At 44.9% G+C, this 25,595-nt stretch overlaps 1 protein-coding gene and 1 non-coding gene across 2 annotated transcripts in view; one reads left to right on the forward strand and one right to left on the reverse strand.

Annotated features, from left to right (window-relative positions):
- The window catches only part of LOC126209983 (uncharacterized), a 300,774-nt gene that overhangs the window by 124,286 nt on the left and 150,893 nt on the right, over nucleotides 1–25,595 (forward strand). The gene's annotated exons all lie outside the window — the stretch shown is intronic.
- Nucleotides 891–964, reverse strand: Trnap-cgg (transfer RNA proline (anticodon CGG)). The gene has a single exon. It is a non-coding gene; the product is annotated as a tRNA-Pro (tRNA).

Raw genomic sequence — 25,595 nt, forward strand, 5'->3', positions numbered from 1 at the left:
GTGAGCTAAAGCAGATGAATATCTCAGGCTCCAATTCAAACAGGGTGGTGAGCTAAAGCAGAAGAATATCTCAGGCTCAAATCCATTTGTGTGGATTTTTAAGTGCGTGTAATCTACCCACTGCGAAGTTACAGTGTAGGAGACGAGTGTCCGCAGTTGCCGTCGGCATGTCACCTAGCTACTGTGGCACTACAGTTCGGATCGAGACTTAAGAGACACTAAGTGACTGCCGTTGCTACTTGTTGGTTAATTGGGTCTCGATGTACGATAATCGGACAAGTGTGTAAGTAGTGGGTTTGCTTGTAAATAAATAACTACCCGGTACTACCCAAGTGAATATACTCTGCTCTAGACGGAGTACGGTATCACGGTTGGTCCACTATCGAATAGCTCTTCGGGGGGAAAAATGAACTGTGCTGTGATTAAGTCCCGAATCTCCCCCTAGTCTTGCAGTAGCTCTGAATTACGCGTGGAGGTGTGAGCCTGTTACACCAATGTAAATGATTCAATGCTTAATGTGTTGGAAGCTCACTATTAAATCCGTGTTGTGGAGATATGCCCCATTCGAAAAAAGGTGATATAATTCTCACGAAACTGTGCTGTCAACGAAGGCTCTGACACCATTACGCTGTCGTGTTTGTAGCGTAGTAAACATATAAATACGATAAAGTAGACTAATATACGTACAGGAATATATTTATAGAGAATCATACGACATCGCTGAATTGTAAATATTATGCTTCTGCATTTCTTTGTGGATTCCCGGTATATTAAAGGTACAGCAGTAAGACTTTCTTGGCCATAAAAAAACATATATCTGGCGTGAATGAGATTTTCACTCTGCAGCGGAGTGTGCGCTGATACGAAACTTCCTGGCAGAAGAAGACTGTGTGCCGGACCGAGACTCGAACTCGGGACCTTTGCCTTCCGCGGACAAGGCTCTACCAACTGAGCTACCCAAGCACGACCCACGCCCCGTCCTCACAACTTTACTTCTGCCAGTACCTCGTCTCCTACCTTCCAAACTTCACAGAAGCTCTCCTGCGAACCTTGCAGAACTAGCACTCCTGGAAGAAAGGATATTGTGGAGACATGGCTTCTCCACAGCCTTGGGGATGTTTCCAGAATGAGATTTTCACTGTGCGCTGATATGGAACTTCCTGCCAGATTAAAACTGTGTGCACGACCGTGACTTGTGCCGGACTGAGACTCGAACTCGGGACCTTTGGAAGGTAGGAGACGAGGTACTGGCGGAGTTAGAACTGTGGTGACGGGTCGTGGGTCGTGCTTCAGTAGCTCAGTTGGTAGAGCCTTGTCCGCGGAAGGCAAAGGTCCCGAGTTCGAATCTCGGTCCGGCACACAGTCTTCTTCTGCCAGGAAGTTTCATATACCTGGCGTGGCGATCATAGAGGCTATTAGAGCGTAAAAAGTAACATACAGACATTCATTCTTTTACTCTATCTTTTCTTTTACTCTATCATGAGAGAAAAGAAAAAAATCAATAATACTGCTACAGCATAGTCACCCACCGTACAGTGTTTTGCTCAATATGTATTTAGACGTAAGCTGTTGGAGGGATGCGACACTGTTGGGCTATAGCGATTTGCCGGGATTCACTACCGGTGGGAGCTGGAGCTGAGTGTACACAGATGTAGCTATTGAATCTAAATAGCCAAGAAGACTCACTGCTGCTCCATTACACCACTGACCACAAATCACCAGAAGCAGCACCAATCGTAAAATACTAGACATAAGCATCAGCGTGATTGTTACTTTCCCTCTGTACGTTAGAGTGCTACTTCCACGCCGTAATAGCTCTATGGTCTCCCATCGTCAGGAGTATTCGGTGCGTTATGTGTTCCGACACGCTATTACTCTGTCCAACATTAAAGTCTGATGTTAGCGCCACCACATGCCGAGCCTCCGGGCCATCACAGTCTTCCCTCGTTCAAACTCTGACAGATGGCGCGCCATCCCGATTCTACACCCGGACAGCACGCTCACTGGTACTGCTTGAACCGTGCTTGTGTCTGACTTGCAGCCATTCCTCGTCAGGGTTCTCTGCTATCGCCTGGACGGCTTTATTTCGATATTGGGTCAGTGAACATAAAGTTCTAGCTGATCAATGTGTATTGCAACAATGTGGTTGGCTAGGAAATTGTACTGGATGAGTAGCGGAGTGGTACTTGCGTTTGCGATCAAATTGGGACAGACTTCATTCTATTCTGTCTGATTTGTGACCAGGTTTAACAAGCCGGTATGCCATTCTTCACATAGGTTGTGTATGTTTCATGTATTTCAAATGTACTTTGAAGTACTGAATTCCGTATGGGAGTGCTAAGTACAGGGTGACGCAGAAAAACGGGAACATTTCCACGATCCAATAAAACTAGAAGTGATGAAGGAAATAAATTGCATTCATAGTAATTGAAACCTTACAACTTTGCCATTTATGAAACATTGATGGCATTTATCATTTTTTTAATAATTACGTCCTTTAGATGGCGTCCTCGTGTACGAATACATTCGTGAAATCTGCTGTTGAGATACCTCATTGACCGCTGCAACATCTCAGCTGGGATACTGTGAATTGCATCCCGAATTCTCTGTTTTATCTCACCCAGGGTTCTTGGTCGAGTCTTGTAGACTTTGTTCTTGAGGTAGCCCCACAAGAGAAAAAAATCACAAAAGGATACATTTGTCGATCTAGGGGGCCAGGGAATGTTACCGAATCGTGAGGTCACACGTTTGCCAAACAATTCTCGCACACATGCCATTGATTGCCGTGCAGTGTGTGATGTCGCTCCGTCCTGTTGAAACCAGCCTTCTTGAACGTTTGGAAAGTTGCTCAATGCAAGTGTAACGAAAGTTCGTAACATATCCACCTAACAATCGGCATTGACAGTTACTGTGTTTCCATCTTCATTTGCGAAAAAATACGGTCCGATAATCCCATGTGATGAAAAACCACACCATACTGTCACTTTAGTAGCGTGTAAAGGGAACTCATGACCGTCAACAGGATTTGTGTTTGCCCAGTAACAGCAGTTCTGTTTATTCAGATAGCCTGTGAGATGAAAATGTGCCTCATCTGACATCCACAACTTGTTTACAAATTCATCGTCATTGTTTATTTTTCTCATAATTTGTTGACAGTCTCCTAATCGTAACCGGTAATCGTCGTTCTTCAATTGTTGCATCATCTGTAGTTTTTACGGATGAAATTTTAAGTCAAGATGAAGAATTCTGCGAAGACTCTCCCTGGACATTCCAACCACTGCTGCTTGCTTACGAATTGAACGCCGTGGGCTCCGTAAGGCAGACTCGCGTACAACATCAATGTTCGCTGGAGAATGTACACTTCTTAGTCGGCCTATTGGTTTCTTCTTGAGGGCAGAGCCACCGCTTTAATGTTATTAATCCAGCATTTCGACGAAACGGCATCATGACGTCCTAAATTATAAAAACTTCGAAACTCCCTCTGCGCCGCTACCAAACTATCATTATTTTCATAAAACATTTTTATGGCTAACGCACCTTGTCGTCCGTTCCACTGATCCATGATTACTGAACCGGCGGACTGTTTACTCGCTGTCACGAACTTGCAGTGCTGCCACCTGCCCATGATGCTACTACTCATTTCAAACATTCCACGAGAGAAAATCACCAAATAAATGGTTCAAATGGCTCTGAGCACTATGGGACTTAACATCTATGGTCATCAGTCCCCTAGAACTTAGAACTACTTAAACCTAACTAACCTAATGACATCACACAACACCCAGTCATCACGAGGCAGAGAAAATCCCTAACCCCGCCGGGAATCGAACCCGGGAACCTGGGCGTGGGAAGCGAGAACGCTACCGCACGACCACGAGCTGCGGACAAATCACCAAATAATATTACTCCTTCGAAAGTAATTTAAAGTTGGACATTGATCGTGTGCTAATGGAAAATGTCGGGCTGTATTTCGTTACCTAAAACATTATGTTTTCAATGGGAGCAGTAATTTTAGTTGTTGTTATTGTTGTGGTCTTCAGTCCTGAGACTGGTTAGATGCAGCTCTCCATGCTACTGTATCCTGTGCAAGCTTCATCATCTCCCAGTAACTACTGCAACCTACATCCTTCTGAATCTTCTTAGTGTATTCATCTCTTGGTCTCCCTCTACGATTTTTACCCTCCACGCTGCCCTCCATTACTAAATTGGTGATCCCTTGATGCCTCAGAACATGTCCTACCAACCGATCCCTTCTTCTAGTCAAGTTGTGCCACAAACTCCTCTTCTCTCCAATCCTATTCAATACCTCCTCATTAGTTATGTGATCTACCCATCTACTCTTCACCATTCTTCTGTAGCACCACATTTCGATAGCTTCTATTCTCTTCTTGTCCAAACTAGTTATCGTCCATGTTTCACCTCCATACATGGCTACACTCCATACAAATACTTTCAGAAACGACTTCCTGACACTTAAATCTATACTCGATGTTAACAAATTTCTGTTCTTCAGAAAGGCTTTCCTTGCCATTGCCAGTCTACATTTTATATCCTCTCTACTCCGACCATCATCAGTTATTTTGCTCCCCAAATAGCAAAACTCCTTTACTACTTTAAGTGTCTCATTTCCTAATCTAATTCCCTCAGCATCACCCGACTTAATTCGACTACATTCCATGATCCTCGTTTTGCTTTTGTTGATGTTCATCTTATACCCTCCTTTCAAGACACTATCCATTCCGTTCAACTGCTCTTCCAAGTGCTTTGCTGTCTCTGACAGAATTACAATGTCATCGGCGAACCTCAAAGTTTTTATTTCTTCTCCATGGATTTTAATACCTACTCCGAACTTTTCTTTTGTTTCCTTTATTGCTTGCTCAATATACAGATTGAATAACATCGGGGAGAGGCTACAACCCTGTCTCACACCTTTCCCAACCACTGCTTCCCTTTCATGCCCCTCGACTCTTATAACTGCCATCTGGTTTCTGTACAAATTGTAAATAACCTTTCGCTCCCTGTATTTTACCCCTGCTACCTTCAGAATTTGAAAGAGAGTATTGCAGTCAACATTGTCAAAAACTTTCTCTAAGTCTACAAATGCTAGATACGTAGGTTTGCCTTTCCTTAATCTAGCTTCTAAGATAAGTCGTAGGGTCAGTATTGCCTCACGTGTTCCAATATTTCTACGGAATCCAAACTGATCTTCCCCGAGGTCGGCTTCTACTAGTTTTTCCATTCGTCTGTAAAGAATTCGCGTTAGTATTTTGCAGCCGTGACCTATTAAACTGATAGTTCGGTAATTTTCACATCTGTCAAAGCCTGCTTTCTTTGGGATTGGAATTATTATATTCTTCTTGGAGTCAGCGAGAATTGAACCAATGGCCAGCCGGTGTGGCCGTCCGGTTCTAGGCGCTTCAGTCTGGAACCGCGTGACCGCTACGGTCACAGGTTCGAATCCTGCCTCGGGCATGGATGTGTGTGCTGTCCTTAGGTTAGTTAGGTTTAAGTAGTTCTAAGTTCTAGGGGACTGATGACCACAGATGTTAAGTCCCATCGTGCTCAGAGCCATTTGAACCCTTTTTGAACCAATGTTATTGTGTTTGTAAAGTAATACTGTAGTCATATAAATCAAAGGATGTCGCCAGCCTAATTAGGCAAAATAATTCCTAGTAAATATACCGTTAAATGGAAAAGTACTCGCTGTATGAAAATTTACTTGGATCTGAAAGCTGTTTTGTAAATTGGACGCGAAATAACAATATAGTGTAGCAAGTAATGGTAAAGTAACTAGCCTGAGCAACACAGTTATAGCTTAGGATGTTTTAGCAACAAACTATCTCTCACTAACGTACACTGTATGTTCCAAAGCGAGGAAGATTATAATCATTACACAGTTGTGGCAGAAGTGCAGCTAAATTGGACACGATAGGCCTTTAACTCTTTAAATTAAAAGGCTATAATATGGATATTATTACCAAACTAATACACTGATTAGTATGATTATTACTGATTTACGAGTGGAGAACTTAAGTCTCCGCATAATGTCGAGCACAAGTGAAACATGGCGGCCCTGAGTCTGTTATGGTTTTGATAAGATGTTGCCAGTCATGTTAACAAGAGTACAAATGTTTCCAAAATGATTATCACACTTCTTAAATTCTTCCACTGGAAGAAATACTGGACTACTGTCAAACATTTCTTTCTAGACTCAATAAAGATTCATACAAAAATAGGAATATAAGATTGAAAGCCCTACTACAAACATGCAAATCAAATATTACAGACTATTACAGTTTAAAGGCCTACAAAGTTTTGTAGGCATTTCAACTGTAACAGTCTGTAATTGCTTCTTATAATCACAATTCTATTCTGTTACTTTTAGTACAGAGCAAAGCTTTTAACAAGAATGAAAATTAAATCCTGTAAATGTGCTTTTTCCTTTGCTCTCAGTCTTTTTTGATACACACATATCAAAAAAAGTTTTGCATCACCCCAGTTCCCAGAACTCCTGAAGATAGACGATGACTGTGGATATTCAGACACAGTCCCTTTCACTGTTCAGAGATGTCACTAAACCCGCCCCATGATGTAAACAACCATGCATGAGCAGCGCCTATTAGACGGAGAGGGTTCGACAGCCGATCAGTTCCAGTCATTCCACCAGGAAGGAGGTACACGGCTCGTGTTGTCTGTAGTTCAACCATGCCTAAACGGTCAATACTGCGGTTCGATAGCGTCTGCGTTGTTACTTTGTGCCAGGAAGGGCTCTCAACAAGGGAAGTGTCCAGGCGTGTCGCAGTGAACCAAAGTGATGTTGTTCGGACATGGAGGAGATACAGAGAGACAGCAACTGTCGATGACATGCCTCGCTCAGGCCGCCCAAGGGTTACTACTGCAGTGGATGACCGCTACCTACGGGTTATGGCTCGGAGGTACCCTGACAGCATCGCCACCATGTTGAATAATGCTTTTCGTGCAGCCACAGGACGTCGTGTTACGACTCAAACTGTGCTCAATAGGCTGCATGATGCGCAACTTCACTCCAGACGTCTAACTTTACAACCACGACACCATGCAACGCGGTACAGATGGTCCCAACAACATGCCGAATGGACTGCTCAGGACTGGCATCACATTCTCTTCACCGATGAGTGTCGCATATGCGTTCAACCAGACAGTCGTCAGAGACGTGTTTGGAGGCAACCCATTCAGGCTGTACGCCTTAGACACACTGTCAAGCGAGTGCAGCAAGTTGGAGGTTCCCTGATGGTTTGGGGTGGCAGTATGTGGGGCCGACGTACGCCGTAGGTGGTCATGGAAGGCGCCGTAACGGCTGTACGACACGTGAATGCCATTCTCCGACCGGTAGTGCAACCATATCGGCAGGATATTGGCGAGGCATTCGTCTTCATGGACGATAATTCGCGCCCCCATCGTGCACATCTTGTTTATGACTTGCTTCAGGATAACGACGTCGCTCGACTCGAATGGCCAGCATGTTCTCCAGACATGAACCCTATCGAACATGCCGGGGATAGATTTAAAAGGGCTGTCAATTGACGACGTGACCCACCAACCACTCTGAGGGATCTACGCCGAATCGCCATTGAAATATGGGACAACGTGGACCAACAGTGCCTTGATGAACTTGTGGATAGTATGCCACGACGAATACAGGCATGTAACAATGCAAGAGGACGTCCTACTGGTTATTTGAGGAACGTGTGTGTACAGCAATCTGGACCACCACCTCTGAAGGTCTCGCTGTTTGGTGGTACAACATCAATGAGCAATAAAAAGGGCGGAAATGATGTTTATGTTGATCTCTATTCCAATTTTCTGTACAGGTCCGGAGCTCTCTGAACTGAGGTGATGCAAAACTTTTTTATATGTACTTTAACCATTCACGTGAAACGTTTCTTACAAAGACAAACAAATTTTTTGCGAAAATTATTACTCCTCGAAAGTTAATAAACAGTTTTAAAGATAATAAACAGTTTTAAAACAGTAACGATTCTGCAGTTATGTAAAATTCGTGCGCTCTCATTAATTGCGTCACTAGGGAAAAGAACCTATCCAGGTAAATGAGTGAAGAATAAATCAGTGTCCTCTACACAAAGTTGGAATGAGATCCCCCCCCCTATTGCCGGCCGCTGGTGGCCGAGCGGTTCTAGGCGCTACAGTCTGGAACCGCGCGACCGCTACGGTCGCAGGTTCGAATCCTGCCTCGGGCATGGATGCGTGTGTTGTCCTTAGGTTAGTTAGGTTTAAGTAGTTTTAAGTTCTAGGGGACTTATGACCTCAGCAGTTGAGTCCCATAGTGCTCAGAGCCATTTGAACCATTTAGATCCCCTATTATTTGCACATTAAGCAACTTACTGGTCCATACAATTACATACAATACTAAGCTTTACTTGTACTGAAGATGGAGGCGTCGGCCGCGGTGGCCGAGCGGTTCTAGGTGCTTCAGTCCGGAACCGCGCTGCTGCTACGGTCGCAGGTTCGAATCCTGCTTCGGTCATGAATGTGTTTGATGTCCTTAGGTTAGTTAGGTTTAAGTAGTTCTAAGTTCTAGGGGACTGATGACCTCAGCAGTTGAGTCCCATAGTGCTCAGAGCCATTTGAACCATTTGAGGGTGGAGGCTGTGGTGATCTTCTAGGGCACAGTTATGAAATTGTCCTACGTTACCATATCTCTTGATGTATCATTGCTCTGTGAATTGTCTTCGTGGCGCCGGTATTTTATGATTCAGAGTAAACCAATAAATGTCCTGATCTAATGGCCAATATGTATCCCTATCCGGGGTATAGTCAGCCAAGTTTCCTGCTACCCTTGCCTCCTGCAACACTGAAGTTGTTAATTGTTTGAATGCTAGCCGCCGGCAATGTGTCACAAAGACTTACTGCGGTACTTTCCGCTTAACTACCTTTCAGGTTCTCACCTTCGGTTTTTCGTTTTGTGGGGACTTCCCACCAGGTTTTTAATTTAGTATTATCCTACGTGTTCTATGCATGAACCAGTTGGACACACACTTCTTTAACGTGTTAGCACTATAAAATAAGATACTTTGGAAAATTACATACAGAAATTAATTATTGTTATACAACTCTACATAAAATAATAGCAATTATTTTCATAGGTGCGAAGCAAAGAGCATGGTAACACAGATATTAGATGATATATAGTAAAATATGAAGTAACATGAAACAAATACAATCGATATCGAACATAAGTGTTACATAAAGACAGCCGATATTTTATGTAACGGTACTTTTTATGAATGAAGCACAATACTAATTCAGTGTTAAACCAAACCTTATACCTTAATTTCAAATCCGTATTATTCATATATTCAGTCAAATGAAGTGCAATTTAGTGAGATTATAAATGGGAGCAACTTTAAGGTCTTGCATGTATACCTACACGGAAGTAACTGAGCTAAATTTTCTGTAGCTAATTCAGTTAATATTTCACTCTGCATCTAAGCAAATATTCAGAAATAAGCCAGTCTTATCATTAAAAAATTATTACGAAAAATAAGTTTGTCTCCACAGTTTCTCGTATGTAGCTGTTTTGTCGTCCCATCATTACGTGCCATGAAAACGTTACATTCCTAGGTCACAATCACTGGACTAGTAGATCGTTCAGATAACAAAAAAATTATGTTGAACTATGTACGCATGTCATTGCCGAGGACAGTCAGATCGCGCAGCAGTATTCCTTTCGGGCACTGACTTTGCGTAGAGGGCACCTTCACTCAGGGCAATCTCAATTGGAACTTGAATGTCCACTGCTACTGGCGAAGTCACATCCAATTTAACAGACACCATACAGTATTCATTCTACAGAGGTCAAAATAAATGTCGCATATTGCTTTATTATCAATACTAGACGTAGGTTTTCTTCTGTCAGATACAGTCACAAGAAAACGAAAATAGAAAATATAAACAAATTTACTTGATAAACGTAAACAGAAAAAGAATAAAAAAGATTCCACTGGAGACACTACAGTTTCTTCTCGCTGTCGTCTTGCATAACACATTGTTTATGAAGCACTGGCCGTCTTCGTAAATGGAGACACTACTGAATGCGCGTAGGCATACTCCTTACTGAATTTTCCAGACAAGCCTATGGGATATTGCACCATCCCTCCACAGCGGTCTCTGTGTGGTCTCTGATGGGACAAGACAATAGTTAACCGCTCGTTTTACCATAGACCCAGCATTTTCAATGCAGCTGAGATCTGGAGAATATGTGGGTCAATCCATCCGACTATTTTTATGCTCCCTAAGGAAACTGTTCGCAAGAGTGTGACGATAGGGGCGTGTATAGTCGTCCATCAGCTTGAACATGTTCACTAATGCCACAGTGAGCGCAGGGATGTCGTCCCAGTGCGTCACAACAGTCGTCCACCCAAGTTTCAGCATAGGGTTGTCCTGCGGCCATGCATGTCTCCACCCCAAAACGTGATTCAACCGTCTTGATAAGTCTGGCGGCCTATGATTCATTTGGGATGTGAATGTTATCCTGTTGCGCCCAAACACGAATATTAGTATTGTCACGGCGGAGGCTGTTACAGCTCTCACCAGAAAAGAGTGTTTTTGTCCCACTGCTGCCCAGTCCACAACGAATGGTTCCGTGCCGAAACGACGCGAGCCCCTCTCCAAACCCAATTTACAGGAAAACCCTTGAAATGTCTTCTGGCGCGTGGTTCCTGTTAATGGAGCCTATTTCGTATCATTTGTGTTGACACTTGCACTCCTGTAGCTTTTCGGAACTACTGCCGTATACGCGTTGCATTGTGTTGAGGGTGTCTGCTTACTGTAATACCCAGATGTCAGTCCTGCACGCCTGTTCCTTTTTCTTCCGCATCCACCGCTGTGGCGATCCTGAACTGATCCTCTCGCTAGAAACTTGCTCGAGGTTCTAGAGACATTACTTTGACTCACAGCGATATTCACTGCGACGTACGCCCCGATAATGCCGGCACGGTAGCTCAGCGTGTTCGGTCAGAGGGTAACGTGCCCTCTGTAATAAAAAAAAACTGAGTTAACAGATAAACAAAGAACTTAAATGGATGTCTTACGACGTCCGCCCCGAGCAGATGCAACGAACTAAAGCGAAGAAAATGAAAATTAAAAAAAAAAAATGATAGCTGAGTGGTCAGCGTGACGGATTGCCGTCCTACGGGCCCGGGTTCGATTCCCGGCTGGGTCGGAGATTTTCTCCGCTCAGGGATTGAGTGTTGTCTTCATCATCATTTCATCCCCATCCGGCGAGCAGTTCGCCAAATGTGGCGTCGACTGTAATAAGACCTGCACCAAGGCGGCCGGACCTGCCCCGCAAGGGGCCTTCCGGCCAATGACGCTAAACGCTCATTTCCATTTCCACTGCGACGTCTGCGAGTCTCATTCGCTGCCCCTTTGCAGTGACTATGCGATATCTCTAGTCGTACATTATCGTTCTCCAAAGTACCATGGTGCAATACATCTCTGCCGGCCGCGGTGGTCTAGCGGTTCTAGGCGCTCAGTCAGGAACCGCGCGACTGCTACGGTCGCAGGTTCGAATCCTGCCTCGGGCATGGATGCGTGTGATGTCTTTAGGTTAGTTAGGTTTAAGTAGTTCTAAGTTCTAGGGGACTGATGACCTCAGATGGTAAGTCCCATAGTGCTCAGAGCCATTTGAACCATTTGAACCAATACATCTCTCGTGATGATACACAGCACACGTCCTGCAATGTTTACAAGTGACACGGTTGCCACAGAATGCACATATGTCCCGTGGCAGTAGAACAGGGACTGTTTCCGCTAGAATTACATTACAAACACACCAATGTACCAGTTATCATTTGTTATCCGCCTTGAGCTTACTGCAGTTTATTTAAGGGAACATTGTATGTCCTATGCCCCCAATGTTAAATTATCGAATTTTGTGACCCATTATCTTGGTAACATTTTAGGACACCAACTTACAATTTTCCATAATTATTGAATGTACCTTTCTAGATACAATGAACTAGAATTATTCCCAAAATTGGATTGTGGGGCATGTTATCTTTTCTTTTTTTCTCAAACACTCAATCTTCTGACAGAATTTTGTAATTAAATGAACATAAAAACAAAACAACTCAGAATATTTTAATTATTCTAGTTCCATATGTGTTGAATCTCATACTTTGCATGTTGGGTAAAATTTCATGTCTCTACCATCAGTACTTTTTTAGAAAACGGGTCATTAATTGCAAAAAATGTAGTTCAGAGATATTGAGGTTTAAAATTTTTTATTACAAGTTCTTATACAGACTTACATTTCTGCGTCTTTTATTCACTAGAATTGTCTTCTTCAGTGTCCCTACAGCCCAGTGCTTGCCTCCTCCTTTTCTTTCTCGCTCCTTTTGTCCTTTGCTGAGCAGCTGACTCTGCTTCGCGTACACGAAGCTCATCCAGTTCCCGCAGTCCTTCAGCTGTGTTCAGTCTAAATCTTACCCCCCAACTCCTCCAGAACCTTAAGTCTTTCATAGTTCTCACCGTTAAAAGTTATTACAGCATCAGTCACTGCTAACATTAGAGTTATAAGGCCAACAAATACATTTTTAGGCCCACTGCATCACACAACATTATTGAAGGACTCATTCACATTCTGGGTCTTCCGATGTAAACACTTCTTTAGTAGCTCAGGATTTGCCAAATCTCTGTAAATACTCGTAGGTTTGATTGCCTCCATTACTGCCAAAGGAAGAGAATGTTTATGTGTAAATTCATGCAGGGTACCAGAAAATACAGCTTGCCTATATTTACACCAAGTGTGTCCTTCACTCCTAGCACACGTGTTTTCGAGTACTTCAGAAGAGAATGCAGGTCTCACATATCTGTTACCCGCAAATTTGCGTTTCTTGGAGTTACTTTTACGCCTAGTCATTTTATTTACATATAAAAAGCAGTAGAAGTTAGCTTACTACAAAAATATCCGATAATCACACTACTTTCAACGGGAACGAGTATCAGAAACAAATGACTGATTTCTTTAATCGTTATGCCAACTTTTGAGACGTAGCAGTAGGCACAAAACAAAGCAATTCACAGCCTTCTAGACTGTGTACTTCCCAAGCTATGACTGCTCAACTGTTGCAGTATATGCGTAGCTGCGAAATTTCACAGTCACACATCAACATTCAAAATATTATTTGAAGGTCTCATAATTGTCTGATTTTAATGCATTATATATCAAAATGTTCAGGAAAGTCCAAAGTGCGTTATGGACAGAAAATGTCAAATTTTCACGAATTTCACGTACAATGTCCCCTTAAAGGGAATAAAAGCAGACGCCTTTCTCTTTTATTCATAAAGCATCTTCCGTGGTTATTCTGCGAATTAGATACACACGTTTGTACAGTTTTGGTTACTTTAGGTTAAAAACAGAGTTTTGTTTATAAAGTTGGTGCTCAAGTTACTTACGGTGTTTCTTCACATATTCTGCTTCTTCCCTCCTTGCTAGCTGTGGTTGACGTCGAAAGAGTTTAATTCACATATGCACTTCGCAGTTTTTCCCATTTTGCAGTGTTTCTCGCGCTGGATTATTTACGCTTCACTTTTGTACACTGAATTGCTGTTATGTTTGTTTGTCACTCTGCCCAGTAAGAGTGCTTATGTCTAATCGTTTGCTTTCGTTAATGTTGTGTTTCCAACATGTGAATCCGCTTTTTCTTGGTTTTTCTCAAAAATGGTTCAAATCGCTCTGAGCACTATGGGACTTAACTGCTGAGGTCATCAGTCCCCTAGAACTTAGAACTACTTGAACCTAACTAACCTAAGGACATCACACACATCCATGCCCGAGGCAGGATTCGAACCTGCGGCCGTAGCGGTCGCGCGTCTCCAGACTGTAGCGCCTAGAACCGCTCGGCCACACCGGCCGGCCTTAGGTTTTTTGTTTTGTTTGTGTGTGTGTGTGTGTGTGTGTGTGTGTGTGTGTGTGTGTGTGTGTGTGTGTGTGTGTGTGTGTGTGTGTGTGTGCGAGAGAGAGAGAGAGAGACAGTAAATTAGTGAAATTTTATGCTAAGGATGGATGGACGGATGGAGAGGTTCGCATGGGCGCACGACGGCAAGGGGTCTCCAGCGGCCGCGCAAAAACAGAATGAGACGAGTGTGAGTAAAACACCCAGTACAGAAAAATAAAACAGTAAGTAAAGCAGATGTGACAAAGGGTGGAAAACTATACGGACACACACCGAAGCAGGGGACGAAACATGGGGTCAGTAGTAAGACATGAACGACGCAAGAAGAAAGTGGTAGAAGGAGCTAAAACAATATAGCAGATGGATGTGGCTGGCGGACTGGAAGGGAAAAAAAAGGAGGCGCCAGCTACTCTGCAAAGAACTAAAACCTCCAGCCTTAAAGCTTAGGCCAGAGTCCAGACACATCACAAAACTTTAAAACCCTAATTACACTCGTCTCATCATCAGCTAATATACAGGACAGATCCCCATCAAGTTTTGCCTCATGGTATAAAATGCACTCTGTTAAAATGTGGCGAATAGAGATGTACACATCACAAGCATCACAAAACGAGGGATCCTCCCGCTGTAATAGAAAGCTGTGTGAGGGTCACTTCATCCCACCTGAACAACCGGCAGGAGGAACGCCCTGACCGGGTTGTGGACTTCACCAGCCGCAGCTTATTGGCCGTCACTGACAGCCATTCTTCCTCCCACAACTGCAGGCACTTCCTGTGTAGGACAGAAACGACAGACTGCAAAGGAATAGGACACTGTGCTACGTCCTGTCCTATGCACGCCTCCTTGGCAGCCCGATCGGCCTATTCATTTCTCCATATCCCTACATGACCGGGTACGCAGCATATTGACACCTGCTTACCCCGCTGGTGGAGCAAGTACAGTTGGTCCAATATGAGCAGGACCAACTCCTCAGCTGGATACAGTTGCTGCAACGATTGTAAGGGACTAACGGAATCGGAGCAGATGAGAAAACGTTTGCCCGGAAGGCGACGCACCTGCGCCAGCGTTATCAGGATGGCGTGGAGCTCCGCTTCAATAACGGTATATTCGGCAAGAAGGCGAATCCTGGTGATACTGTCTGGGAACACTACAGAGAAGCCAATGGAATTCCCATGTTTGGAGCCATCGGTGTAAACGACCGTGAAACCCTCAGGCTTATCTATACTACTGGTCATTAAAACTGCTGCACCAAGAAGAAATGCAGATGATAAACGGGTATTCATTGGACAAATATATTATACTAGAACTGGCATGAGATTACATTTTCACGCAATTTGGGTGCATAGATCCTGAGAAATCAGTACCCAGAACAACAACCTCTGGCCGTAATAACTGCCTTGATACACCTGGGCATTGAGTCAAACAGAGCTTGCATGGCGTTTACAGGTACAGCTGCCCATGCAGCTTCAACACGATACCACAGTTCATCAAGAGTAGTGACTGGCGTATTGCGACGAACCAGTTGCTCGGCCACCATTGACCAGAAATTTTCAGTGGGTGAGAGATATGGAGAATGTGTTGGCCAGGGCAGCAGTCGAACACTTTCGGTATCCAGAAAGGCCCGTAAAGGACCTGCAACATGCGGTCGTGCATTATCCTGCTGAAATGTAGGGGATTCGCATGGATCGAATGAAAGGTAGAGCCACGGGTCGTAACACATCTGAAATGTAACGTTCACTGTTCAAATTACCGTCATTGCGAACAAGAGGTGACCGAGATGTGTAACCAATGGCGCCCCATACCATTACGCCGAGTGATACGCCAGTAGGGCGATGACGAACAGACGCTTCCAATGTGCGTTCACCGCGGTTCACCGCGATGTCGCCAAACACCGATGCGATCCTCGTGATGCTGTAAACAGAACCTAGATTCATCCGAGAAAATGACGTTTTGCCATTCGAACACCGAGATTCGTCGTTGAGTACACCATCGCAGGCGCTTCTGTCTGTGACGCAGCGTCAAGGGTAACCGCAGTCATGGTCTCCGAGCTGATAGTCCATGCTGTTGCAAACGTCGTCGAACTGTTCGTGCAGATGGTGGTTGTCTTGCAAACGTCCCCATCTGTTGACTCAGGGATCGAGACGTGGCTGCACGATCCGTTACAGCCATGCGGATAAGATGCTTGTCATCTCGACTGCTAGTGATACGAGGCCGTTGGGATCTAGCACGGCGTTCCGTATTACCCTCCTGAACCCACCGATTCCATATTCTGCTAGCAATCATTGGATCTCGACCAACGCGAGCAGCAATGTCGCGATACGATAAACCGCAATCGCGATAGGCTACAATCCGACCTTTATCAAAGTCGGAAACGTGATGGTACGCATTTCTCCTCCTTACACAAGGCATCACAACAACGTTTAACCAGGCAACGCCGCTCAACTGCTGTTTGTGTATGACAAATTGTTTGGAAACTTCCCTCATGTCAGCACGTTGTAGGTGTCGCCACCGGCGCCAACTTTGTGTGAATGCTCTGAAAATGTAATCATTTGCATATCACATCATCTTCTTTCTGTCGGTTAAATTTCGCGTCTGTAGCACGTCATCTTCGTGGTGTAGCAATTTTAATGGCCAGTAGTGTAAAAATGTTAAAAAACAGAGGTTGGTATGAAAAATCTATGGTACTATCCTTCTTAAAATTAGTCAAATCTAAAATAATTCTGGATCTCTGGAGGAGCCAGGGTGGAAGTACGCACCAACCTCGACGTAAAAAGGCAATCCTGTGCGCGAATCCCGTAGGGCCTCGTTGCACGTTGCCAGGTATGAAAAAACCACGCCTGTGGAAGCCGAGCGACGGTATGATATGTAGGTGTGTATGGTGTGGGCGGTGTTTTATATATCTGGCACACCGTAAGAAGCCGTCGCCTGACGTGAAGCGTCCATTGTCCATTGTCCATGCACCTTGTCCATTATTTTCAAATAAGAAGGTCTTGCAGACCCATATACCATGCACCCATAATCGAGACAAGATCGCACAAATGCCCTGTATAACTGGAGCAGACAAGTCCTGTCTGCTCCCCATGTAGTGTGACTAAGCCATTTTAAAATACTGAGAGGCTTCGGGTCCTTAAGTTGTGGCAACCATGCAAATTTGCTGTCAAATATAAGGCCCAGAAACCTCACTGTGTCTGTAAAATTAAGAACAGCGTCTTTCATCCTCAACTCGGGAAAGTTTAGAATGGAATGAGAACGGTTAAAAAGGACACACACGGACTTCTCGGATGAAAAGCTAAAGCCACTCTTCTATGCCCAGTAATTCAAACGTCGAAGAGTGAGTTGCAACTGACGTGTTGTCGTGGCAGGGCTGCAAGAGGAGAAAAACATAGAGAAGTCATCCACAAACAAAGAACACTGGACAGGATGTTGCACTGCCGGCGTAATATTATTAATAGCTATGGCAAAGACAGTCACACTTAAAACACTACCTTGAGGGACACGGTTTTCCGGCTCAAAGCGATCAGACAGGTCGTCTCGACTCGGTATCGAAAATACCGTTGCGAGAGAAAGGACCGAATAAAAATGGGAAGACAACCACGAAATCCCCAGTCGTGGAGCTGCTCGAGGATAATATACCTCCAAGTAGTATCGTAGGCCTTCTCGATGTCCAAAAGTATACCTAAAAAGTGATGCCTGCGTAGGAAATCCTGTTGTTTGGCCACCTCCAGGTTATCAAAGGTGGAGCGATACCTCCTGAACCCACTCTGAAAGCGACTAAGGAGTTCCCTGGATTCTAGTCGGCAGTTGACCATCCGCTCCAGGCACCTTGTGAGGGCAACACTGCGATAACTACTCGGCCGCGTAGGTCCTTCCCAGGTTTTAAAAGAGGAATCAAAATAGTCTCACGCCACGAGTCGCGATACTAACCTGACGCCCAAATGGCGAGGAGGGTACCTTTGTTTCGGTTGGTGCGGTGCCGCAGCATATTATAATGGATTCTGTCGTGACCAGCGGATGTGACGAGCCGTAGACAATGCAGAATCCAGGTCCCATATGGAGAATGGGTAGATGTAATCTTCATCAGAGGCGGACCAGAAATCCAAATTGGCCCTCTCAGCAACCGCTCTATGGTGCTGGAAAGCTGGATCCAGACTGGCGGTTGCAGTAACTGTGGTAAAATAGGCCGCCATCGTCTGGGCAATGTCTCGCGGATTGGTTTGGAGAGTGCCGTTCTCCATTGCAGCAGCCATTGGGCACCTCCCGCCTCTCCCAGAAAGTCTCCTGACGGCTCCCATACAACAGATCTCTTTGTGAAACGAGTAATGGTGTTCAGGAACTGTTGCTACTGCCTCCTCTTGCTCTCTCGAATAATCCGGCGACACTTTGCCCTCGCCACCCGAAAGGCTGCAAGATTCTCTTCAGTTGGCCGACACTTGAACCTACGCAGAGCTGCACGCCTTGTCCTCATTGCAGAGCGGCATTCGTCACTCCACCAAGGAACAAGGTGCTTCATCTGTTGTCCCTTGGACTCTGGAGTGGATACTGCAGCAGCGTGGAGGCTCATCCACCCATTCCTGAACATTGGCACGGTGTTGAAACAGGGCTAGCTGCCCGTAAAGTGTCCAGTCCGCTCTACAGAGCGCCCATCGCGGCAGCTTCCTGTCGGGTTCCACACCACCGACCGAGGTGGTGCAGTGGTTAGCACACTGGACTCGCATTCGGGAGGACAACGGTCCAAACCCGTCTCTGGCCATCCTGATTTAGATTTTCCGTGATTTCACTAGGCAAATGTCGGGATGGTTCCTTTGAAAGGGCACCGCCGATTTCCCTCCCAATCCTTCCCGAGCTTGTGCTCCAATGACCTCATTGTCGATGGGGAGTTAAACACTAATCTCCACCTCCTCGACTTCCACCCCGCCTGGCAAGTGCATCCAGATGGGGAAGTGATCCCTGCCATGCAAGTCGGCGACGACTTCCCATTTAGCCATGCGAGCAAGGGGTGGAGATCAAAGCGAGAGATCGATGGCAGAGAACGAGCCAGTTGCAATACAGAAGTGCGTGCTCTGTCCTGTATTTAGCAGGTACGCACACAACAACATGAGAAGCCTATCAACTGTTCTCCCCCGGGACAGTTAGTTGCAGAGTCCCAGAGTACACTGTGTGCATTAAAATCACCACAGAGGATGAAGGGGTTGGGGAACTGTGTATGAAGGCCGTTGAGAGCCTCTTCGTCGAGCGCACCATGTGGCGATAAGTAAAGGCAACATACTGTCAATGCATGATGCAAGTGCACTGACATGGCAACTGCTTGTAAATTCGTCGTAAGGGTGTGAAGTGAGGAGTGCTAGACCGTATTGACGAAAATACCGACTGCTCCTCTAGCTCTCTCTCCTTCTTGTTGAGGACATAGCCCCAAAGCTCGGGGTGTATGATCGACGGAAAAGTGTCTCCCAGAGACACAGACACAGTGGTCTACCTTGAGATAGTAGACGAAGTTCCTCCAGATGCACCCTGAACCCCTGCAAATTCCACTGAACTATGGGAACCATCTATCACGGGGGTAGCAACTTCATCCTGTCCCTCCGCGGGGGTGGGAAGATTGGAGCTGGTGGAGGGTCAGCCGTGGTTCGAGATGATTTCCCCACACATCCCTCCATCAGCTCTGGGGAAGAGTCAGATGAAGCATCATGTAGAATCAGATCGACATGGTCGGATGGTTTACCAGCTGACTTTATCTGCTGTTACTGCTTTACAGGAGCTTTTCGCAGTTTTGTGGTCTTTGCTTGAGCCGGAGGAGGAGTGGTAATGGCCGTGCTGGGCTTCTGAACAGGCTCAGGTGGTGCCTGGGCCTCGCTCCATTTGGTCACTGTAGGCTTGTCTGCTGTTGTAGGGGGGGGGGGGGGGGCTGCAGGCGTTGGAACACTTGCTGCCTTGCAAGTGCACCGACATGTAGAGGTGGTTGTGCCAACACTCGCCATCTCCGCTTGCGTAGAGGCATCAGATTTCGGAGTAGGCTTCCGAAGAATGGACGCAAAAGACGTAGTAAACGTGGGATGCTGCACGGACTTGTAAATTGTTTTGGCCTCACCATAGGGGATACGCTTAGTTCTTATTATTTTCTGTACTTTGCGTTCCTCTAGAAAGATTCTGCAGTCCCTACTCCAAACTGAGTATTGTACAGAGCAGTTGATACATTTAGCTGTAGACGAGAAACCAACTCCTTCATGAGCGGCCTTACCACAGTATCCACATTTCACTTCTCCTTTACATCCAAGGGTTGTATGCCCACAAAGCTGGCATTTGAAACAGCGAAATGGGTTTGGGACATAAGGCCGAACGTTTAGTCGAAGAAAGCCTGCCTTGACGTGCTCTGGGAGTTTGGGAGTGTTGAAGGTAAGAATGAAGGAGTCAGATTTCACCAGATTTCCATCCACCCTTTTCATAACGTTCTGAAGGTCCACAATTCTCTCCGGAGCCCACTCACGCTTCAGCTCTTCGATTGGTAGATCAACGGGGACCCTACGTGCTACAACATCTTTGGTGAAGTTCAATGTGCTTTGGAGCTCAGTATCGATGCCATATTCGCCAAGGCATCTAGCACTCTGTAGGTTAAGAGCTTGCTGGGAACTGGATGTTTCAACCAACAGCGTCCCATTTCGCAACCACTTTACAGATTTTAAAGTCCCAGCAATTAATTCTAAGTCTGGATGTAAACAGGCGAGACATTCTCGAAACTTCTTTCTTTCCTTTTAATTATTAGAAACACACTCTAATTTCCATCGTGTGCTATGTTTTTACTGCTGCGTGCTGCCTTACCCTCGCGTCTGGAGGGCTGGCTACACAAGCCCTCTTATTAGTTGGGTTGTTAGTACCTTCCAGTGGCCCACCAGTTCCACTGGAAGGAGGAAAGGAAGATTTCGAAGGATCTATTTCGGTCGCACGAGCAGCCAGGGAAATAGGGTTAGGTTAGGTTAGTGTTTCTAACGTCCCGTCGACAACGAGGTCATTAGAGACGGAGCACAAGCTCGGGTTAGGGAAGGATGGGGAAGGAAATCGGCCGTGCCCTTTCAAAGGAACCATCCCGGCATTTGCCTGAAACGATTAAGGGAAATCACGGAAAACCTAAATCAGGATGGCTGGAGACGGGATTGAACCGTCGTCCTCCCGAATGCGAGTCCAGTGTGATAACCACTGCGCCACCTCGCTCGGTGGGGAAATAAGGGTCCATTCAGACAGAGCCCCGCGTGCCTGAGTAAGCCTTATACAACTGAGCTGCGGCAGGTTCCCCAGAGGTTGCCCGCTAACGACTGTTCCACCTCAACAGCCATGCACCTCATCAGTGCGCAGCACACCTTGAGATTGAGGGTTTTTTTCATAGAGGTTTATTCCGCCCTCACGATCCGGGCCGTCAAGCCAACATCCCTGTTCCCTGAGGCACACAACGTTCCATCGCCGCGCCGCACGGTGGACGCTGAAGCATGCCCAGAGCTTACGGTGAAGTAGGACTGGCGGCGCTAAACAGTCCCCAGCTCAGGAAACCCGGGGTCGCCAGCCCGTACTCAACAAACAAATGCTGAGCCCCTGAGGGCAAATTGTGTGCTAGGTAGGCATGAGAGAGGAGGTGATGGTGGGGGTGGGGGGGACACAGGTGTCCCTGGATGGTGATTGTAGCACAGAATCTGGGACAAGATGGTACTTGTAAATGGACCCTGCGGCTATTTAGTGTTATTTAAATGGTCAGTGAGTTTACAGAGTGAGTGGTTTGCCAAGTTGGTCTGATCATTGATGAGTTACTTCTTCTCTTTATGGTTTTTTGAACGTGGTAGTTTCCTTTTAAGGTGAGGAGGTGTTTTCATTGTTGTCAATCCTTATGATTTCCATGTCTGTGTCTCTGGTGGTAATTTTTCGTTCTGCAAAGTTCTGCAAAGCTTGACTGATTTGTCCTATACTTCCATGTATTCATATCATAACGTGCTTCTGGATCATAGGACTCAATTTTAAAGTTTTGGCAATGTGCAACACTTATTTTGACTACTCGATTTCAGGTGGCAGTCATTATTCCTCCCTTAAAATGTTGTTACACAATGTGTGAAATTATCATTCAGATTTAACACTTCAAGTCATTTTAACTCTTCAGTCGTAATCGCCCTGGCTTTCATGAAAAATTAGGGCATCTGAACAGCTGCCCTGGAAGTCACAGATCACAAGATCGCGCGTCACCGACCACTTCTAATGAATTCTCTTATTACTACTTTGTTTTGTGGTTTTGTTTCTGATGAAAGTCTTTGTGTGTGAATGCAGCTTGCCGCTAACTTGGTGTAATGTTTGTCTGTACAGAAGTGTGTCTGTCGTCTTTATCGCTCCTTCACTCTCACACCTGAATCAGTACAGTAAAGTCAGGGCTTCGTGTATTATGATTGGCTGATCCGTAAAAGGACAGACAAACAATTATACTACTGGAGGATTCTAAGTAATTTCTAGAATTACATTCACTCTCTCTCTCCCTCTCTCTAATTTATCTGTGTACAATGCAAATATAAATTACTTGAGATCAGCCTGGTCGAATCTCCGGTAGAGCCCTTCTTCTTAATACTCAGCGGCGGTCTTGCTAGAAAAAATCTTTACATTTGTTATTATTATTCAGCGCTGCATTCAGTTGGGAAAATCGATCGTTTGAACAATTCGTTCAGTTTACGACAGATCTAATATTTCAGATGTGGACGAAGCCTTTTTGGACGATTTAGGTAACTCATAGATTGCAGGTTCTCTTCGTCACAGCTGAAACTTCCCAATTAATTACAGGCCTAGACAATCATCAATGATTCATACAGAGAACTCATTCTTCATTCACTCCGTAATAAAATGATCACAAACCTTATTTCTGATGAAAGATGTATATTGAATCCTTGTTAATTACAGGTTCCGTTTCCGTGTATTTTAAGTCTCAGGAAATTTACCTTTTTACAGGTTTATCATTTCTTTATCTATCCCGCTATCGGCACAAATTTCCCTTGTTCGCTTTAGTGCGAAGAAGAGTACCTAAACTTCTTTAGGAATCCAAAAATCCTCCCACCGATATTTCCGAAACTGTTCCCTTCTCTCTCTCTCTCTCTCTCTCTCTCTCTCTTAACTATAATAACCATGGAGCATACATATCTGTACCTCTGTTGTTCCAAAGAATAAACGTACTAGAAAAATACCTTGGCGTCGACGAGCTGTCGGCGCATATCTTACTAGAAAATCTGATCAGATACTTTTCAAACGTAAATAAATGTGGATGATTCGATTGATCACTATGAATTAGTGCGTGGTAGAGGGTAATTTTCCGTGGGGATATTACACACTGTCTCTCAGAGTTGATCTGCATCGTGTTATCTTACACTTCCTTCTTTGTTGTCGGTACTGTCTACGATGGAGAAGACTTTTCATAAGATTCGAGAGGGGTAAGATTTACAATAAACTTTTTAATTATCTTTTCTGTCAAATTTAGCTCCAGTTCTTCATGTCTAGGGGTTTGATATTTGAAGCTGAAATTTTAACATTTTAGGTTCTCATGGTCCAATTGGTCTAAACAAGTTTGAAGAATGCCTGTGCAGAATTTTCTTTTCGATGATTTGTTGTGTCACATTTTACTTTATCACACGGTGTTTTGAATTTTCACATTAACAAAGCCGAAACTACATTCTTCGTCCAAACTACAAAAATACGTCAGATCACATCAGAGGCATGTTTCACTCTGCGGTGATAAAAATATTCCAAAGGGTTTACAGTTTTTCAAGACAAATGAATTTCTCTTAGTTTATATTACACTACGGGCCACTAAAATTTCTACACCACGAAGTTGACGTGCTACAGACGCGAAATTTAACAGACAGGAATAAGATGCTATGATATGTAAATGATTAGCTTTTTAGAGCAATCACACAAGGTTGGCGCCGGTGGCGACACCTACAACGTGCTGACATGATGGAAGTTTCCAAACGATCTCTCATACACAAACAGCAATTGACCGGCGTAGCCTGGTGAAACGTTGTTGTGATGCCTCGTGTAAGGAGGAGAAATGCTTACCATCACGTTTCCGACTTTGATAAAGGTCGGATTGTACCCTATCGCGATTGCGGTTTAGCGTATCGCGACATTGCTGCTCGCGTTGGTCGAGATCCAATGACTGTTAGCAGAATATGGAATCGGTGGGTTCAGGAGGGTAATACGGAACGCCGTGCTGGATCCCAACGGCCTCGTAACACCAGCAGTCGAGATGACAGACAACTTATCCGCATGGTTGTAACGGATCGTGCAGTCACGTCTCGATCCCTGAGTCAACAGATGGGGACGTTTGCAAGACAACAACCATCTACACGAACAGTTCGACGACGTTAGCAGCAGCATGGACTATGAGCTCAGAGACCATGGCTGCGGTTACCCTTGAAGCTGCACACAGACAGGAGCGCCTCCAATGGTGTATTCAACGACGAACCTGGGTGCACGAATGGCAAATCGTCATTTTCTCGGATGAATCTAGGTTCTGCTTACAGCATCGTCATGGTCGCATCCGTGTTTGGCGACATCGCGGTGAACGCACATTGGAAGCGTGTATTCGTCATCGCCATACTGGCGTATCACCTGGCTTGATGGTATGGGGTGCCATTGGTTACGCGTCTCGGTCACCTCTTGTTCGCATTGACGGCACTTTGAACAGTGGACGTTACATTTCAGATGTGTTACGACCCGTGGCTCTTCCTCATTCGATCCCTGCGCAACCCTACATTTCAGCAGGATAATGCACGACGGCATCTTCCAGGTCCTGTACGAGCCTTTCTGGACGCAGAAAATGTTCGACTGCTGCCCTGGCCAGCATATTCTCCAGATATCTCACCAATTGAAAACGTCTGGTCAATGGTGGCCGAGCAACTGGTTCGTCACAATACGCCAGTCACTACTCTTGATGAACTGTGGTATCGTGTTGAAGCTGCATGGGCAGCTGTACCTGTACACGCCATCCGAGCTCTGTTCGACTCAATGGCCAGGCGTATCAAGGCCGTTATTAAGGCCGGTGGTGGTTGTTTTGGGTACTGATTTCTCAGGATCTACGTACCCAAATTGGCTGAAAATGTAATCACGTGTCAGTTTTAGTATAATATATTTGTCCAATGAATACCCGTTTATCATCTGCATTTCTTCTTGGTGTAGGAATTTTAATGGGCAGTAGTGTAGGTTCTCATCGGCCAATTGATTTAAACAAATATGAAGAACGCCTGTGCTAATTTTGTTTTCGATGATTTATTGCGTCAAATTTACTATAACACACTGACTTTTGAATTTTCGCATTCAAAAAGCCGAAACAACATTGTTCATGCAAACTACAAAAATACGTCCGAACACACCAGAGGCATGCTTCACTCTGCGGTGATAAAAATATTCCAAAGGGTTTACAGTTTGTCTTGACAAATGAATTTCTATTAGTTTAGATTATTATTTTAGAAATGAACCCAGAATTAAACATTAAAAAAAGTACTAGATTGCGTAATTAATAATAGAAATTTTAAATGTGCCAAATAGTTTGTGAATTTAGATGTTTTTAAAAAAAACAATTTCAACTGTACATTCGGAGCTTGTACATATCGATTGTAAAAACGAAAA

This window comes from Schistocerca nitens, chromosome 10, assembly GCF_023898315.1.
Source record: "Schistocerca nitens isolate TAMUIC-IGC-003100 chromosome 10, iqSchNite1.1, whole genome shotgun sequence".
NCBI lineage: Eukaryota > Metazoa > Arthropoda > Insecta > Orthoptera > Acrididae > Schistocerca > Schistocerca nitens.